This window comes from Eptatretus burgeri, chromosome 11 (assembly GCF_056783735.1).
Source record: "Eptatretus burgeri isolate ZD-2024b chromosome 11, Ebu_testis_v1, whole genome shotgun sequence".
In the NCBI taxonomy this organism is placed as follows: Eukaryota; Metazoa; Chordata; class Myxini; order Myxiniformes; family Myxinidae; genus Eptatretus; species Eptatretus burgeri.
In genome coordinates, this window is record NC_140971.1 from 72,135,382 (window position 1) to 72,153,005 (window position 17,624).

Genomic DNA, 17,624 nt, shown 5'->3' on the forward strand with positions numbered 1-17,624 from the left:
TATCTCACCTCCTCCTCCTCTATCCCCTCTCTATCATTCTCCTTTCCCTCTCCCCCTCTCTTTTTCTTTCCCCTTCCTCTCTCTGTCCTTCTTTGCCTGCTCTCTGTTTCTCCCTGTTCTCTGCATTTTCCACTCCCTTTCTTTCTCTCCCCCCCCGTTCATTCTTTCTCCCTTTCTCTCTACCGTCTCTGTGTGTGTCTCTCTCTCTCTCTCTGTCTCTCTGTCTCTCTGTCTCTCTGTCTCTCTGTCTCTCTGTCTCTCTGTCTCTCTGTCTCTCTGTCTCTCTGTCTCTCTGTCTCTCTGTCTCTCTGTCTCTCTGTCTCTCTGTCTCTCTGTCTCTCTGTCTCTCTGTCTCTCTGTCTCTCTGTCTCTCTGTCTCTCTGTCTCTCTATCTCTCTCTGTCTCTCTATCTCTCTCTATCTCTCTGTCTCTCTGTCTCTCTGTCTCTCTGTCTGTCTGTCTCTCTGTCTCTCTATATCTCTCTATCTCTCTGTCTCTCTATCTCTCTTTCTCTCTATCTCTCTATCTCTCTCTATGTCTCTCTATCTCTCTCTATGTCTCTCTATCTCTCTATCTCTCTATCTCTCTCTATGTCTCTCTGTCTCTCTGTCTCTCTGTCTCTCTGTCTCTCTGTCTCTCTGTCTCTCTGTCTCTCTGTCTCTCTGTCTCTCTGTCTCTCTTTCTCTTTCATACCCATTTCATCCTCCACACTGCTTTTCCGAAGGAAAAAATTCTTACCTCGCGGTTCTTTATCCCTCCGTCCCTTTCACACCGGTTTCTCTCATGCTAACCTCGTGGTTTTCTCAACCCAGAACGAGATTTCCCCAAGGTATTTTGATGCTTTTTCACACTAGTTTGTGATTCCTATCCCATGAATCGAGATTGACCCACAATTCTTTGCTCTGCAGTGTCCGCATGCACAGTACTTTCCCCCAATAGAAAATGGTGTCCACTCCCAAAGCTATGCGTGCCATTTTCATCTCAATTTTTAAGATTTTGTGACGGCGTATATGGTCCGTGGCTTGTTGTTGCGCTTGTGTTGTCCGTGGCTTTGATGGACAACATACGATTGAATATATCCACCGAATGCGAGTAAACCACACTTTTGACCTTCAACCACACACTATTACATAAACCTTTACCCCATAATTAAATATCATTTACTACTGCATCTAATACCCTCGGGTATTAGGCTGCTGAGCTTAAAAGTTAAAATCTCCACCTCCCATCATAATCATCTTCATCATCATCAGAAGATATGGGATGAAACTTTGCCACCACGGAGCCTGTAACCAAGCATGCACACACACCGGCGGAGAGTCCCTTTACAGATCCAAACCTACCCATGTGTACCACGTCTGTGTGTGCTGTCTACGTACCTCTACCTTTGATTGCAGCAACTGCCGACTGTACATCCCGATTGGGACATGAACTGTAGCGCTATTGACTGTAGTAGTGTCGGGCACTTGGCAAGTGGCTTAAGCACTCAAGCAAGCACCTCAATGGAATGGTTGATAAGGAACGGCTGGCTTGGCAAGCAATAGCAAGCTGATTGGTAATGGCACATACCCGCAAAAAACTAAGCATCGGTGATTTCTTAACATTTTCAGATTTCACTCCAGATTTCGAGTTATTTAGTCCGCATGATCCGATCCTCCAAACTCAAACTATATTTCTATTATATACTTGAATTAATCTGTGAGAGCAAATCGTGAAAAATTACATCATATAATGCTAAAACTCCGAATTTGAAAACTAAAGCACTTACCAAGATGATGAACTGTATACAGCGATTTAAATGTATTTAGATGAGGAATTCGATGACATGAGTGAGAAAAGTGAAAAAAACATTTTGAGAGCTTTATCGTTAATAAACCATTGCAGCCTGTTTCAACTCAATGCATTGTTGAGCAGACTGAACGAAATGACGAATTAAGACCCCAGCGAGGGCGAGCGAGCTGACTGAGGGTGCATCTTGATAAAGGATATAATTAAATATGGCTGTTAATTATCTTCAAAAGGGGTTTTTTAATTCACCCAAACCCTCAATTTTCACTCATGCACTTCCTCGGAGTTCCCTTCATATCCATGCAAAGTTTAAGGATGTGAGGTCTCATGGTTTTGGAGTTTTACACACACTCCTTTATTCGTTTGCATAATTAAGAGCCTTTCCTGCTATTTCACCCTTATGGGTCAGCAAATAAATGATTGCAGTCGATAAGGGTCATGGTTCATTAAAAAAAAAACACCAACCAACTTTCTTCGTTTCCACAAAGGGAACTGAACTTTGATTTTGTGTGATACTAAAAAAGTTGGTTGCCATTGCCTTTTTGTGAATCTTTTCACCCTTCTTATTGACCCATCTCTCTTTACCGAGACAGTGGATTTAGATTATGTTTCCCTGATATTCCCCATCCTTCCTCATTCAACAGCAAGTCATGAATGGATTTGTACAACACCTTTGGTGGAAATAATTTAAACTGATGGGATATACCAATGAACAAGTCTACCTGAAATATTAATAACTAGAACGGGCACTCAGTAGAGCGCATACCTTCGCCAACGCTACATTTTGCTCCCCCCCCCCCCAGAAACCGTTGATTGTGAGGGTATTTAATCCCATACCACATCTGCCATCTCATATGTGTTATGATGGCTTAAAGACATTAAATTTCCTGCTGTTTGACACTGATTCACATACATTGTACAATTTCTGTATGAACTCCCTGACCTTTTTGGGTGTCGGTGTCAAGTCAATCTGATGACAACTGCTCACATTATAAGAAATCAAATATTACACATCACAGGATAGGGAATTGAATTCTAAACATTTTGAATCTACTTACATGCAAATTGTATAAGAATTGACCGTGTTGTGATAATAAAGGTCGTTGACCCCCCTGACCTTTGACTCCCAACTGCTAATAAGGGTTATTACGTCATTGTGTCATGTCACATATCACAAGATGGGGCATTGAATTCTGAACATTTTGGCATTAGTTGCATGCAAATTGGATACAAATTGACCGCGCTATGGTAAAAAGACGATTTTGACCTTTTCATGACCTTGACCTTTGACCCGATTGCTCCCAAAATCTAATCAAATGGTCCTCGGATAATAACCAATCATCCCACCAAATTTGCTGCAATTCAGTTCAATACTTTTGGAGTTATGCGAATAACAAACAAACAAACACATATTCACAAAAAAATTTAATAAATAAATACACAGCGATCAAAACATAACCTTCGCAACAAAGGTTGCGAAGGTAACTAGTAATAGGTGTCCACAACCATCTTCGCCATGCTGTGGATCGTCGGCCGAGGTCCTCACTGTTTCACCTTTATTCGCTTTTAAATTCGTTTTCTCCGCAACCGCTTGAGAGATTGACACAAAACTTCCAACATAAGAGTGCCGACCCATGGGGAATGTTATAACAAAGTTTCAGGATGATTGGATGGAAAATGCGGCTGGTGTTCCAAAAAGTCTGTTTTCTGCAGGTTTGGGTTGCAGGGTGTTTCACATATCAGGAATAAACGGCCTCGACCTTACTTCACTCAGCCTAATAAAGGAAGACACAGTTACAGGTTGCTGATGGGTCTACCATTAGGTGGAACAGATAGTTTACATTGAAAAGAGAGGCAGGATTTGTTTTATAATCCCCTGAGGATCATCAATCACTAAATAGTTGGCAAAACCACATTTTTTTTGTTTGTTTTGTTTTGTTTTTCAGACAAAATTCTTTGAGACTTGCCGTGAAAGGCTCATGAAGACATTTGGATGCAAATGTTGATGGATGGGAAAAGATTGTGGATTGTCAAGGTGTTGATAGATAAGCCATGTTATTTTCGTGATACAGAATGAAAAACTGCTCTTGCAGGTCAACGCTGGTGTCAGTCTGCATCGGTGGGCAGGTAGAACAGTGAATGAAATCAACAGAACGTTGATCGATGTATCCTAACCGCCATGGGAAGAAAGAAAAATCTGACGGTTTGGGCAAGCTGAAGGGTTAACAACCGAAAAGTCAGCTTCCCCTTCTTTCCTACAGCAGTTAGCACAGCTCAATCACCATTCTGTTGATTTCATCCATTGTCCTCCCTGTAATATCCTTTTGTTTGGGTGTTTTGTTGGTTTTAATAAGACTGCTATGAATGATTGGAATACACGAAGAATAATAATAATATTATCATCATCATTGCAGCAGGTTGTTGGTGAATATGAAGGCGCACAACCGTTCCACTCTCTCTTAAAGTAACTCACCTGCTTTGGTATACACAACAGACGTAAGGACATCAAAAGAGTGAGGATAAAGCTTGCATTCCGGATGCTAACGACCGCGTCCATTCCCACACCTGGAAACCTTTTCGATCAATTTTTTTTTAATCTGCACAATTTGTTACGGTCCTTTCCTTATTTTGTTTCCTCCACTGGTTGCAAACCCTCTATCCAGGTCAAAGTCTGATGCATTTTGACGTTGTTCAAGTCTCATGGCATCCAGTTTCACATTCCATGCCATCGTTTCATGGCAGAGAGCGACTTTCATGCCATCAAGCCAGACTTCTTACAAATTCCTCACACACTGGCCTCGCACCAACTTTTCTGGTCGTTTCCAATTGCTTAGTTCTTTTTGTTTCACCGCTTTCAAGTTCTCCAAGTTGATGTCGACTTAATTGCATACACATGATGTAAAACATTTCTTTAACTGTGTGCCTGCAATAGCTTTAGATATATGTGTGAAAAGAGAAGAAGAAATCTTTCAATGAAATGTCCTTGGTTTTTTTTTTAATCTCAGTCAAAGTTTTGACAAATGTCAAATTTTTTTGAGAAAGAAAAGTTCTTCCAATTACTGTTAAGTGTACGGTTTGTTAAACGTGACAATAAAAACCAGATACAGTATATTAAATAAACATTTTGCGATGCTAACAACTTGAAGTATCTGTTATGTTATAATGTAAGTTGTAAAGGATGGCAGGATAGCTGAGAGGTATGCACACTCACCTCTGAGCTGTTTAGTCTGGGTTTGAATCCCGACCCAGCAATAAACTGTTATCCTGGTGTCTTGCAGGCAGGGCTGACAGAGAGTGTGCCGTCCGTTGGATGGACGTTAAGCTGGGTGTTCCGCATGCCAGCATTAGTTGGTGGACGTTAAAGATCCCACGGTATCCTTTGCGATTCGAATAGTCGATGAGTGGTGCACCATCCATCGGAAGAACGTTAAAGCTGGAGTACCCGCCTCTCAGCACTGGTCCTTGGAGGTTGTTAAAGATCCCACGGTCGCTACCTGAGGCTTTGGGGAGTCTATTGCGAAGAGTTGGCAATTTGTCACCGGCACATTGAACAAATAACGATTTTCTCACATCTTCAGTTGAAACTCAGGTGTGCCCTTTTCGGAAAGACTAAGAAAAAGAACATTCTCCAGCTGAACCTACAATAAGAAGGAAATAATTGAGGATGTCGGGCTGACAGGATGGCTTTGAAGGATGTATATGTATGCTCACCTCTAAGTCGTCCAGTCTCGGTTCGAATCCCGACCCAGCTCTAAACTGTCATCTTGGTGTTTCACAGGCAGGTCGATTCATCAATGTGTGTGCCAGCATTAGCTGTTAGGACATTAAATATCCCACGGTGCTCTTGGCAAAGAGTAGGCGAGCTATCACCAGCCTCATGGGCATATTACCAATTTCTGCCTTTACTACTGCCTTAATGGAAACCACCCAGCATGACTCCAGTCCTGGAAATTGCTTCGGCAGAACCAATGCTCTCTAACAGAGTATGGAACATCGGATCGGTATTTGGGCTGTGAAGGAAGTAGTAGCTGTAGTAGTAGTAGTGGTCAAGAATATACTGGATCACAAAAGTATTTTTCGACCAACCATTGATGAGGTGCACACTTTATATGTGACAAGGTATAGTCACTTTCAGAGAGTCCATTGCTGTGTTTGCTTTCGACCTCAATTCAGTTCAATGATTATATCGACTTCTGCCAGGTTTTTGACTCATCTCTCCATCTGTCATGAATAATTCTCGAGTTTCCGGTGGCAAGGTCCTCATTTTAGCTCTTCCTTCCATAAAGTGAGGCAATCGCATATAAAAAGCAGAATATTATATCATCACATATTCACAAGTAAGATGTATAAACAATTGTACGTACTGTTGAGCAAAGAGCTTTGCTACGGTGGACAATGTGTAGAAAGAAGTAAACACCATCATGAACTGATTATCACATCTGAAAAGTTTTCTAAATGTTTCATTTTGAGTGAATTAAAGGAAGTGTTAAGGAAAATGAGTTTGTGTAGGCATGGAGTTTCCTGCATTGTGTTCTTTTTTTTTGACAGGACTGAGCACTGTGTGCACGCAGGCAATAATCTGAGGTTGAGGCCAGAATGTAGCCGAGTACCTTCCCTCCCATCAACGCCCATCTTCATCTGGGATTTGAGATCAAACTTCGATGACAGTTGACGTGCAGACAGGTAATGCTTCAGGAGTGGTGGCCTATGTAAATGACATAATCCTTCAGTTGCCAGGCTTTCGTGACCTTGCGTAAACAAATTCCTCATCTATGTCATATCTACAACCAGAATGTCACCGTCGCCAAGAGAACAGTTTTCTCAGTCCAGTGTTGGCAGGTGGTAACGAGTGATTCGGATTTATAGGGTGGTTGTTCGTTCGGCTTCATATTCTGTTTATCACAGGCTTTTGTTTGTATACAGAGTCGAGGCTCATGGAAGAGCGAGAGCACAAAACAGATCAGAACGTAACAGAATGAAAAGAACAGTAGAAAGAGGGGGAGAAGGGGAGACGAGGTGAAAATATATTGTCGTCCTTTACACCAACAGAAGAGATGATGGACTAAATAGTGTAGACAGAACATTCAATCACAGAAGTAGACAGAATGGGCATGCTCGCTAGCTGAGGCATTGGGGAGTAGGCCAGACACTCACAAGGACATGAATTTGACAATACACCTCAACCAGGGTATGGAACAAGATGGAAAATCGGATGTAAACACAATTAACAACACAGAAAGACACGACGGATGTGGTCTGGAAAACTTAGCTTTGATGAATTGCAAGGAGGCACGCATGAGCCAATTCCCAGCATGCTTAGACCCAGAACTGGAAGTGCTGTGTGCCATGGAAGGTCTGCCATGGATTGCCGTAAATACAGTCATGCAGCAAATATTGAGTTGGAATTTCCAGGAACAGGTTAGAAAGAGACAGAAAAGGAATTTTGAAGTCCAGTAAATGGTTTGTATTTTGTGCAATCGAGCTAGGTGCGCATGAGGCAATGAAATGCAATGAAACTTAGTGAATCTTTCCCATCTTACAGATTCGGTTGCAATGGGTTGAACGAATTAGAGGCTCAAGTGACGAAGACGGATTTATCAAAAAGATCATCCGAGTGCACTTTCAATCCAGCCTCCTGGAGGAGAGCAAACACCTGTTAATGTGGAACTTATTGTGGTGTAGTATTGATGATACTGCATTGGTATCTCATCCATTGTCAGTTAAAATTTGAGTGAGTTGAGTGGTATTACGAATTTTGATTCGAACTTTGTGGAAATTCAGCTTTCAGGATCGAAAGGAGGTTGAATACGACTTCCCACTTTCTTGTGGAGTCGGCTGGGGAAAGGTTTGACCCAAGTCTTTCCAAGGCCGGCAAAGCCTGACATTCAACTGAAGGTGACAGTAATTTGTTCAGGGTGCTGGAGATAACTTGCCGACTCCACACGAAGAACACCGTGGGATTGTTAACGTCCACCAACTAATACTTTAAGATGTGCCACCCAGTTTAACATCCATCTGAGGCATGGCACACACACACTGATGAATCACCCTGCCTGTGAAACATCTGGATGACAGTTCATAGCTGGGTCAGGACTCTATCCCAGGCTATAGACAGCTCAGAGGCGAGTGTGCATACGTATTGACTATCCTACGAGTCCCCTAACTCCATCTAAATACTGCACCCTATTTTTCAAATGTCTTGTTTTCATGAATTCTTCCAATCATTGAGTGTTAAAGTAGACAACAAAGCAAAAAAATAACTAAAACAAGAACGGCTCTCGGGAGAGTGCATACCTCCGCAATGCTGAACAGTTTATGTTTTATGTCCCACTGATAGGCCGGATCTGCATGGAGACCTTAGATCTGCATGGAGACCAGAATCCAATCGACTTGTTCTTGTCACTTGTCCAACTCATCCACTACGTATCATCCGAATACGTTCATAAACTATTGAAATATCATGTTATGTATCGTTTTTGGCCCTATCTGTGTTGTGAAGAATCACTTAAGGCCCTGTCACACCTTGACGTTTTAGCCAGCGTCTGGCAAGATATCAAAATGTATGTAAAACGCTGGCATACGCTGAACTATTGATGTTTTTTTTTTTCCAGTTTTGGACGTATTCATAACGAGTTGGACGTATGCATAATGTATTAGTAACGTACACAGAACGTTTCGATAACGTATAGATAACTTGTATCAACGAATGCTGAGTGTGTTGTCGGCGTTCACAACCTATGCCCAACGATAGTCTAACTTATGCATAGCGCGGCAGCGTATCGCTGACGATCACGTGGAGTAGCCTATTAAAAGGCTGCGGCTCGACGATTTAAATCATTACCGCACTAGACATCGAAGTGTCAAGCCGCTGTCACACCTTGACGTTTTAGCCAGCGTATGCCGAAGTATGAAAAATTTGCCGAATACGCTGGCACACGTCGAATATGTTATGGGTAAGTTTTGTATACGTTAAGAGCACGCTGAACAATGCTAGCATACGTCGTAGTATGCCGAGTACGTCGACAAATTTTCAGCATGTTGAAAATTTTTTCGACGTATGCTAACGTATGACACACGTTCCGCATACACTGGCCATAAGTTGAAGTCACGTTACGCGATCATTGACACACGTCGACACACGTTACTTGTAAGTTACTCAGAAGTCGAAACACGTCGAGGTAATGTTTAGCGTCAGTGTTCCAGACTCCCTGGTTTTTTTTTTCTTCGGTATGACGGTGATGTTGACACTTCGATTTCTAGTGCGGTTATGATTTAAATCGTTGAGCGGCAGCCTATTATTATATTATATTATAACCACACTAGAAATCGAAGTGTCAACATCACCGTCATACCGAAGAAAAGAAAAAAAAAACCCAGGGAGTCTGGAACACTGACGCTAAACATTACCTCGACGGGTTTCGACTTATGAGTAACTTACAAGTGATGTGTGTCGACGTGTGTCAACGATCGCGTAACGTGACTACAACACATTACTCATAGGTTCGAAATAAGTTTCGGGTACGCTAAACATTACCTCGACGTGTTTCGACTTATGAGTAACTTACAAGTAACGTGTGTGGACGTGTGTCAACGATCGCGTAACGTGCCTACAACACGTTACTCATAGGTTAGAAATAAGTTTCGGGTACGCTAAACATTACCTCAACGTGTTTCAACTTATGAGTAACTTACTAGTAACGTGTGTCAACAAGCGCATAACGTGCCTACAACTTATGGCCAGCGTATGCGGAGCGTGTGAGTCATACGCTAGCATACGTCGAAAAATTTCAAGCATGTTAAAATTTGTCGACGAGCTTGGCATACTACGACGTATGCCAGCGTGCTCTTAACGTATACAAAACTTACCCATAACGTATTCGACGTGTGCCAGCGTTTTAGACAAATTTTTTATACGTCGGCATATGCTGGCTAAATCGTCAAGGTGTGACAGGGCCTTTACGAAAGTGAAAAAAATTCTCCGACCCAGATCTTCACCAATATCAAATCAATTCGCCCTCGTCACACACCAAACCTGTCCACCAAGTCTCGTCCGAATCTGTCCATGTTTTGAGATATCATGATCACAGACATGGAGAAAGACAAACTAAAGGGGGTGAATACATTACCTCCGTCCATCTTCAGTGGCGCAGGTAATAAATACATAAAAGTTCCCCTTATTTACTCTCATGCCATCACACCCAAAAGCGTTTTCACCCGAGTCACAGGAGAGGGTATTGCGTTTGGGTCCGTTTGTTTGTTTGTCTGTTTGTTTCTGTCTGTCTGTTTGTTTGTTTGTCTGCCCAAAACTTTCGTGTTTTCTCCGCAACCACTTGTCAGATCGAGACAAAATTTTCATCAGATGAGCGACTACTCTTGTAGAATGTTTCAATTATAAATATGATGTCATGGGTCACGTGGTATGGCAGCTATGTCGGAAAAACAGAAAAAAAATTGGGCCGAAGCTTCTCTGAAATCACACCAAGGAAAAAATTGAAACTTGGCACATGGCAAGTACTCCTCATCAGGAAAAAATGTAATTTTTTTTTAATGACGTCATCAGTGCCTTCGTTATGATGTCATAATTGCAAATGCAGAACGCTACATCTGATCGGTATTAAAATTTATGAGGGTCATCTAGGAATAAAAATTGGTCCTCAGTAAAAAAAAAACATGATGGCGTTATCGGTCACGTGATTCGACAGCCACATCGTTTTTTTTTTTTTTTAAACCTTCCAAAATCTTCTTCTCTGAAGTGGCTGAACAGATCGAGGCGAAACTATACATGTATGACTGCCTATCCATGAGGAACAAAACATTCACACATATGACGTTATAGGTCACCATGGTTTGGCAACAATATTGGATTGAGCCTAAAACCTACAAAAATCTTCTCCAGAATGGCTGGACAGATCGAGGGGAAACGTCACACAAATGTTGCCCAAGCCTTGGGGATACCAGAGTATTCAAGAATAATTGATGTCATATGGTCTGGCAGCCATATTGGATTTTGCGAAAATCTTAAAAATTCTTTGTCTTGAACCGCCTCATCAATCGACGTCAACCTTCACAATCATGATCCAGTAGTGATAGGGAATATATGTTTTAAATTGCAACCTGATCGTAGACACATGGTCGAGCATCCAGAATTATTTAATTTTTTGAATCTGGGTAACACACCAGAACACAAACACCACTCAAAATACACGCCACAAAACTACAGAAACACCACACAAAACAAGTCCTGGCGAGGGTCTGCAATCGCTGATTGCTCTTTTCCTTGTTTTAATTGCTTTACTTTGATCCTGATGTTTTACTCCTGTTATTAAATTACTGTTCCTCAGATTGAGTCAGTTTTAGATTTTCACGTCTTTCATATTCTACATTGATCCGAGTGTCATGGAGGAGCTTGTATAAACAGTATATCATACGCAGAACGAGATTGGTTCACATAATCGTTCCTTTTGTTATGTTGCCGCCTGATCCTTTCTGTATTCTATCTCTTCCATGAGCCTTGACTCTGTATGCAAAAAAAATTGACTTTCATATGTGAATTACAAGGACATTTTAGTGAACACCATTGGGTTTCCTGGATCCATTGGAAACACCATTTATTGGGTTTCCTGGATCATGAGCCAGGAGTTGAGATGAGAACATGAACAGGTCAACTTGAATTAGAGACGACAATGTCAAGTACAAAATGCCCAACAGTGGTACAAATAAATAAATAAACTACAATAGTGTTCCTTATCCAGGCTTGTACATACATGATGGGAGAGTGACTGAGCTGTGTGTTTCAGCATATAAAGGCCTCTTGTCCATGCTCTGTCTGCATTCCCATGTCCAGCCTAACAGCTAAGAAAACCAGTTTATTTTCCTGAAAAACGCCCCTGAGAGCCTCGACACCACCGAAACAAACAAGCCCACTTTCTCCTCTGGCTGTGGGGGACAGTAGGGGTTTATGCGAAGTCGAGGCTTGAACAGGCGCTTTGATGGGTCCGCGGACCCCTCCCTCTCCTTCTCCTCCTCCTCCTCTGTGGGTGCAAAATGCTCCATTAGGCCGAGTGGAGCACCATGATCGGGGTGAATGGAATTGCTTTCCCTTCAACACCTCTTCAGTGCCTGCCTTCTGTAGTCCATTTTTTTTCTCCAATTTAGTGAGAGAATTTGCTGGAATCGAGCACTGAAAATTAATCGGGAAAGAGACAGACAGACAGACAGAGAGCAATTAATGAAAAACCCACTTGATTATCCAGTCTGGTTGATACTGATGAACCAGTCCGGTTGCTGTTGTTACTGATGAATCAGTCCGGTTGCTGTTGTTACTGATGAACCAGTCCGGTTGCTGCTGTAACTGATGAACCAGTCCGGTTGCTGCTGTAACTGATGAACCAGTCCGGTTGCTGTTGTTACTGATGAACCAGTCCGGTTGCTGTTGTTACTGATGAACCAGTCCGGTTGCTGTTGTTACTGATGAACCAGTCCGGTTGCTGTTGTTACTGATGAACCAGTCCGGTTGCTGTTGTTACTGATGAACCAGTCCGGTTGCTGTTGTTACTGATGAACCAGTCCGGTTGCTGTTGTTACTGATGAACCAGTCTGGTTGCTGCTGTTACTGATGAACCAGTTTGGTTGTTACTGAACCTGTGGCATCTTTCACGAATATGTTGTTCCAAAAGTTTTACCCAAATGGACTTGGTCCATAGGTCTTGCTTGTCAGACTGTAATCTCTCTTCTGGCACTATTATAAAGGTTATGAGTGACAGAAAGCCTTTGCAACACTATGAGGAAGTTGCTACAGTATTTGGTTGGGGATATTCCACCTCACAATGGCCTACTCTTTATGAAAATCACGATGTTTTAAATTGGTACGAGCAGATGAAACATTCAGCTTTCAAAAGTAAGTTAGCATACTCAACAGTGAAACAACCTACCCCCAAAGCACAGTTTATCGTCGGGTCTCGTTCCACCCGTGAGGTTCAACCCAGAGAAGACAACTAAAATGCGAACACGAGACCTCGAAGCAATGCAAAAGCATCATAACAAGTTGAACACATCATCATGGGTTGAACTCATTGTAATGAGATGAACACATCATAACGAGTTGAAAATATCAGTTTATATTCTCTAGTTACATGAACACCATGCACGAGAAGCGAAAAGTGGGGTTAAGCATTTGGTTCACTTTGTCGGTCTGTCTGTCCCATCTACAAATGTCAGTTTATGATTGAAGAACAACTGAACTTAAATGTAATGTCATATTTTGAACACGAATCGGAACATGAATCAGAAAAGAAACCTGAAGTTTAACAGTACCTTGATTCTGAATTTGTCCCGATCGCACATGCACAGTGAAGAGCGAGATAATTTTTTACTTTGTCACCATGGCAGTTAAACAAAATTGGAAATGATTAAAAACAGGAAACTTACTCTTTTTAAGAATGTCATAAAGGACACAAACAACAGGCACGAAGAACTAATGTAACATGTTGAATAAAGTGGTGTATAAGATGCTACATCAACGGCGGTAAACTTCTGAATTTTTATCTATGACCTTTAAAATCTTTTTATTACCTCTGTCATTGTAGGTAGATGGAGGTTGTGTTTTCACCCCTACCTGTCTTTCTGTGAGCAGGATATCTCAAAAAGTTATGGACAGATTCACACCAAACTTGATGGATGAGTTGGGTCGACTGCAGTTGACAAGAAAAAGCCAATTTGATTTTGGTTCAGGTCCGGATCCAGATACAAGACGTAGACTCTTCAACCTGGAGAAGGTATGCGCTTTATTGGGTGCCGTTCTAGTTATCAATTTAATTACATACAGTACTTGAACACTGTTGAACACAAATCGTCTTTTTGACACTTTCAAACCCCTCTGTTTAGCAGTACTTTAGATCCCACCCATGTCTTTGTTTCTCCAGACAATCACAGGATAAGGTATTCTATGAACTCTCTAATCTCTCGTTTTTATAGCCATTAAAGGCATGACAGACTGTACTTATACCTAAGAATAGATGTCTGCCTTTATTCCCTTCCATGCAGGAGCCATTAGACTCTACTTGCTCCACGTAATCCAAATTGCCCATAATCTGGAGAATTCCTTGTAATCGTTTTCCACCCATGCATTCCGGTTTCAGAGAGGACAGATTGGTGCTGTTAGGACTGACTGTAACGGAAGTAAATAAAATTCAGAGATCAAGCAAAGCAGTGGTGTGAGACTCGACCTGTCATTGGCAGGAGATTTGAGCAAAGTGGAAAAGCAATCAGACCATGGGAAGGGATTTTAAGAGTGATACTATCATGGTGCTGTGGGCTGAATGCTGAACTCCCACAGTCATTACACATTGATGTCACTGTCCAAAGCAAACAAGAAGGCATTTTCCGCATATGACGTGTATATTACAGGCTATGTATTTATTATGTACACACATAGGGCCCAAGTACATTCATTTATACCAGGTGTTGGCTTAATAGTTAAGGTGGTGGGCTTTGGATCCTAGGGTCCTGAATTCAAATCCTGCTCAGCTGTTGAATTAATACCAGGTGTGGTTAACTCGACCTGTCATCCTTCTGAAGTCGGCAAAATGAGTGCCAGCATGCTGGTATCCTGTGTCGAAGTGGCAACACATCCAGGATTGTGCCAAATAGCCAAGGACACTGCATAAGCAGCACCAACGCTCTGCACACAGTATGGTCCCAATCTCCTCCTCCTCCTACATTAATTTACCATGCATACTCTGCACAGAGTCGGTTCAAACAAAGCAGGTTCTTTGGCAAAGGTTACAGTTCTGAATGTATCACCACTCCGATGCAGGGGCTAAATTGGAGAAAACTTAAACTGAGATATAAGGAGGATAAGGGAAGATTGGGGGTGAGAGATAGAGATAGAGATAGATATAGAGAGACAGAGACAGAGACATGTTAGGAGTGGGTAGAGAAGGGAATGTTTGGGAGGTGATCAGATGAAAGGCAGAGAGAGGGTACAGATAGAACATTCAGCCAGAAATTCTACCATACTTGTGAGCTACGTATGAAAATAAAAATATCTCACCGATTACCCAATAGCTTTGTTTTGGTGGATTAGTCGATTTGAGGATTAGAAACATTTACTCATGAAAAGGCTCGATGTACTACGACTACATGACGATAACGTTAACGACATTGCAAATTGGATATGTTTTTATGTCACCATGGAAACCTAAAGACAAAATCAATGACAATGAAATAACGTTGACAATAACAATGCAGTCGTACATTATTCTCGGTGGCCTAAATGGTTTGAGTGCCCGCTCTGAGTCAGGTGGGTGCTGGTCTAAAACCCGTCAAAGTCATACCAAAGACTTTGGGCCAAATTTACGAAAGGCGTTTAAGAGTTAGACATGTGTGGAATCTCTAATCATGCGATGATCACTCATTCAAAGTTAATCATCAATCGCTGAAGAGTGTTTATCTAATGCGATCAAAACTTAATCACAAACGTTTAAATAACAAAGAAACTTTTACACATCGGCGAGGGCATGTTTAAGAATGCATTTAACTTGAAGGCATTAAAGTTATGGCTTATAATTGATGAGTTGGGTTATAATTGGTAGTTGACATGGGATGGCTGCTTGAATTAGCTCGAGATGAGATGCAATTCGCAATTCGAGAGAGACACAAAGTGCGACAATATCAAATTTGTCCGGAGTTGCAACCTCTTGAAGGAATTGTTTTGACATTGTAGTCTCAATCACTGACAGAATGGGGACAAAAACCGAGGGAGTAAGCATTGGAGCAGCGGGGACAAGCATGTGATGAGGAGGGACGAGGAGGACGAGGAGGACGAGGCGAACAGAGGATGGCAGAACGATGAGGAGATGGAGTACATGGACAGGTCGATGAAACAGGATACAGGGTGAAGAGAGGCACAGGCAGGCAGAGGCCGGCAGGATGACCTCCTTAAAACTGTCTTGTCAGTCTCACACACACCAACAACTTCCAGCCGCGTTCTCAGACTTCTCTGCCTTCTCCTCAGACTTCTGTCACGTTCTCCTCAGACCAACTCTCCCTTAACTGCCTTTTTCCTCCCATCGTCCTTTCCTCGACAAACTCCTCAAATCTTCTCTTCACAACTGCCGATTTCGCTCTTCCCTCTCCTTCCTCTTGGCCACGCTCCACCCCTTTTGGGAGGTGTCTGTGGCATTGCCTCCCTTTTGGGGTGGCACTCCGCCACTCCCAGGCGATCCACCGCTCCCCCCCCCCTCGGGAAGTGTTCATAGCTCCGCTCCCGCCTCTTTCGTGCCAAGCCTCCCCCCCCACCCGGTAGAGGTTTACATAGAGGTTTTACACACAATTTCATTAACCATAATCCCTTTCTAATTATTACTACCACCATCCCCTGTATGGTGTACAGGCAAATAAGACAATGCTGAAGCTAACGTTTCCCTACTTAATACATCGAGATGGTTATCTATCTACTCGCACACTGACCATGCTGCACTATACATTCTTATCTGTTTTATGATATCTCACCCCCCATAAACGTAACGATATAATTAATTTACGATCATTTATTAACACAAATTTATTAACACAATTCGGCTACTCATGAAAAATTACATGGAAAGACAAATGACTGCCAACCAAAATAAATCATGATATGTCCGACATGCACTTCCTTTTTGATCGCGCTTTCCATGAATAGAGTTAATGGCATGAAGACCTCAATATTACCTTATTTCAATGAGGTCGTGAATAAATCATATGTAATGGCGATATAACAATTTATCCTTTTTGCTTTGAAGAATGGGAATAAAGGGAGAGGAGGGTGTTATGTGTGGTTGAGGACTTTGTGTGGTGTGTTGGTTTGAAGACATTTCAATCACGGGTCTTGAGGTGGGTGTAGATGCCTTGGATCTCTATCTGAGGTGTGCATTTGGAAGAAGTTAATTGGATTTGGGTCGTTTATTGTCACATATCCTTTCTACATATGTCATGGGATTGTGAGATGGACAGGTGACCATGATGGATGGGGAGGGGGTTTGAAGATTTGAAGTTAATGGCATGAAGAGCTAAATATTCCACTATTTCAATGAGGTAATGAATAAATATAATAATTATTAATACTCTTGTTCGTCCATCTGTCTGTGTGTAACATTCCATTCCACCCAATGGTTGGACAGCTCGCCTGACTCCAAGCACAATGTCAACCTGAAACATAGGGGCAATACCCCTGGGCGCTAACCTGGTAGCGGTTGGATAAGTTAACCAGGGAACCACGAGTCGGCATGCGTGACACACCAAATATGTAATGGAGAAGAAAGTAAATAGCTATGTATTTTTTTTTTTTTTAATCCGTGAGCAAACTTTGGAACATCACGGGTGATAAAGGTTGTGTTCATGTTTCATCGAAATGACCATGCTGCACTATACCATGCTGACTAGACCATGCTGCTGCACATGACTTCCGGTTCTGTGTTTGGAGCATTGGCAGGTCTCCTTGGGGGCTCCCTGCTGACGATCTCAAAGTAAAGTTTCCGGTCGTTATCTGTCCCGTTTTAACCGTTTATTTTCTCACATACATGTTACTGTGTGTTCCTACTTCGGTTTTGTTTCAAAAATCGTGCTATTTTGTGAGATTTCATCGAACTTGTCTTACTGAGTGCTTGAGGCCTATCCTTGAGGCTTGAGGCTGACCCTTTGTTCCCCTCGGTGTACGATCGTGTTTATTTGTTTTTTCTCCCCATTATCTTCAATTTATATCTTTCCCACTTTCTTAACGTCGCCCATCCCAACTAATCACTCTATTTCTTATCTTTAACAAAAAAATAAAAATAAAAAGCCTTTCATCTGATTCT

At 42.0% G+C, this 17,624-nt stretch overlaps 1 long non-coding RNA gene across 1 annotated transcript in view; it reads left to right on the top strand.

Moving 5' to 3' along the window:
* Nucleotides 1-17,624, top strand: part of LOC147017356 (uncharacterized) — a 43,492-nt gene that overhangs the window by 9,002 nt on the left and 16,866 nt on the right. The window contains exons 2-3 of the long non-coding RNA XR_015049458.1: nucleotides 6,337-6,471; nucleotides 13,421-13,562. This is a non-coding gene — a long non-coding RNA (uncharacterized LOC147017356). The remainder of the gene's footprint in view (nucleotides 1-6,336; nucleotides 6,472-13,420; nucleotides 13,563-17,624) is intronic.